A 2,841-nucleotide genomic window follows, 5' to 3' on the forward strand; every position below is an offset into this window, starting at 1 on the left:
TTTCGTTGTATTTGGTAATTATTATCCAACCATGGATTAACTAGGCTCAAAAGATCCGTCTCGCAAATTACAAGTAAACTATGTAATTAGTTATTTTTACCTATATTTAATGTTCCACACATGTGTCATAAGATTTGATGTGATGGGGAATCTCGAAAAGTTTTTGGATTTTGGGTGTAACTAAACAAAGCCTAAGGGTGTGTTTAGTTTCCTATGGAATGCAAAATATAAAATATTAACTGCTTTTGAATAATAAAATGCTAAATTTTTTATAAGTGTGATTAGTTCCATTCAAAATGTCAAAATTTTCAGAGTCCAAAATACATGGAACTGCTCTTTTGGGATTTTTCTAGGCTCTTGAGATCAAAATCCAGAATGCAAAATGGCAACCATTTTGCCAAAATTTTTTTGGATAGTGTTTAAGGTGTGTTTAGTTCCCCATGGAATACAAAACACAAAATAAGAAGTACTTTGGAATGATAAAATACAAAATGCTAATTTTTTATGAGCATGTTTAGTTTCATATAAAAATACCAAAATTTTCAGGGTCCAAAATACAATAGGCTGCTCCTTGGGGGGGGGGGGGGTTTAGCTCTTGGGGCCAAAATCCACAATGCAAAATGTCAAGTATTTTATCCAAAAAAATTAGATACTATTTAATTCCATTCCGCAGAATAGTGAGCCAAAACCTAAATTTGCTTAGTCCAAATGAGGGAGCATCTTCAAGAGTTTGCTATCTTAACTTGGTATTCATAAATTTTTAGCAAAACATAAAAAAACATTCTCCAACAATTTGGTATCTCAACTTGCTAAAAGTAAGAACTTGGCATATTTCTTCTCCTAGCGCGCAAAGATACGCGCGCGTATCAGACTTGGCATCGCGAAGTCCGACGTCGCCTCTTCCCACGCCTCGTGTGTCCTCTTTCCGTGCTCTGATTGGACAGCTGATGCTGCATTCCCGTGCTCAGATTGGACAGCTGCTGCTCATCTGCGAGAATCTGCATGACTCCTCTCATCTGCGAGAATCCCCGAAATCCAAAAATTTTTCAAGATTCCCTGTCACATCGAATCTTGCGGCACATGCATGAAGCATTAAATATAGACAAAAACAAAAACTAATCACACAGTTTGACTGTAAATCACGAGATGAATCTTTTGATCCTAGTTAGTATATGATTGGACAATATTTACCACAAATAAACGAAAGTGCTACAGTTCTGAAAACTTTTCAGTTTTCGGAACTAAACAAGGCCTGACTCCTCCTGCTGCTGTGTTGAAAATGACATGGGAATTGATTGCACTGTTGCGAGCACCGCTGCTGAGCACTGCTGATGCTGAGCACTGCCACTCTCAAATAGAAACAGTACATGTGGAATAAGATTAGTTTGTAGGTCTTTTTTTTAATTTTGCCAAGCCAAAATTGCCAAACTCTTGGAGATAGACTGATTTTTTACTTGGCATATGTTTTAGGAAAATTTAGCAAACTCTTGAAGATGCTAAACAAGCCCTTAATTTCATTCTGCAGGACGGTAGGCCAAAATCTTTTTTTTTGGCCCAAATAGAAAACTAAACAGACCTAAGTGAGCACTCAACAGTCACCACTCAGCTCCGACCTTCTATGGCTTTCTATTCCTTGACTGATGTTTTAGGTCTCAATTTTATAATTAATCTTATTAAGGTATTTAACATGTCCTTTTCGGTGTTTTCCTTTTTTTCGAAGTCCATCACCTTGTACACTCGCATCGTTGAGAATTGAGACTAAATTATGCTGCAACTGCAAAGTATAATACATAGGCCTTGTTTACTTCCAAAAATTTTTGCAAAATAGGAATAGTAGCATTTTCGTTTGTATTTGAAAAAATATTGTTCAATTATAGACTAACTAGGCTCAAAAGATTTGTCTCGTCAATTCTGACCAAACTGTGCAATTAGTTTTTATTTTCATCTATATTTAATACTCCATGCATACGTCTAAAGATTCGATGTGACAGAGAATCTGAAAAATTCTGCAAAATTTTTTGGGAACTAAACAAGGCCATAATGTACTAAACTATTTTATCCTGTCCCAAGCAGCAGATAACGGGATTTTCTAAAGAACCTTCCAAGTAGCTCGACCCCCATTCGACAGTTGCCAACTACCATTCTGTCCAAATAAGGGTACCTCCATTGCTAAATATCAACGATCACAAAGGCAGTTTCATAAAATGTCATGTAGAAATATCTATGACGTGATAAAAAATGAATGTGAGAGAATGGTTGTTTCGTAAACAACCTCATAAGCAAAAATTTAGCACTGTGAAGCCAACTATTACACCATTATGCGATTTAGTGTTTATCATGCATCCATAAACTTTTCTTCGTTGATTACGCACATCAAAGAGAGTTAATAAGACAAGACAAAATTACTATAAAAGAACTTACAAGAATCATTGGTTGTTCAATCATCTCATGAGATTACGTGGTACTACTACATTTTTATATGATCATCTATGAAACAAATGTACTTGTCCTAACTCATAAGGATAGGAATGGATTGACCCGGGCCTAGCTTTAGATCTAGCCCTGTAAGGCCAATTTCATAGGCTATAGACTAACCCATTTCATCTAAATTCTATAACTCTCTAACCTAATATCGGTCCAAATATTTTTGCTATCATAATCATGACTATCAATACTTCAAGAAAGATGTAAGATTTTAAAATATCATGATAGCGAATTAAGGTTATCAGCAATGCATTGCATTAAATAAATTTGCAAGTGAACACGATTTTAATTCTATCTATTTTTATTTTCGAAACATTAGTTCTCGATCTACTTCCAACCATGCGTATTCGAAGAAAC

At 35.4% G+C, this 2,841-nt stretch overlaps 1 long non-coding RNA gene across 1 annotated transcript; it reads right to left on the reverse strand.

The window, feature by feature from the left end:
* On the reverse strand, positions 735-1,739 carry LOC110435089. The gene is made up of 2 exons (XR_002452752.1): positions 1,192-1,739; positions 735-1,016 (listed from the first exon to the last, which is right to left on the reverse strand). It is a non-coding gene; the product is annotated as an uncharacterized LOC110435089 (long non-coding RNA).

The sequence above is a fragment of the Sorghum bicolor genome, chromosome 4 (genome assembly GCF_000003195.3).
Source record: "Sorghum bicolor cultivar BTx623 chromosome 4, Sorghum_bicolor_NCBIv3, whole genome shotgun sequence".
NCBI lineage: Eukaryota > Viridiplantae > Streptophyta > Magnoliopsida > Poales > Poaceae > Sorghum > Sorghum bicolor.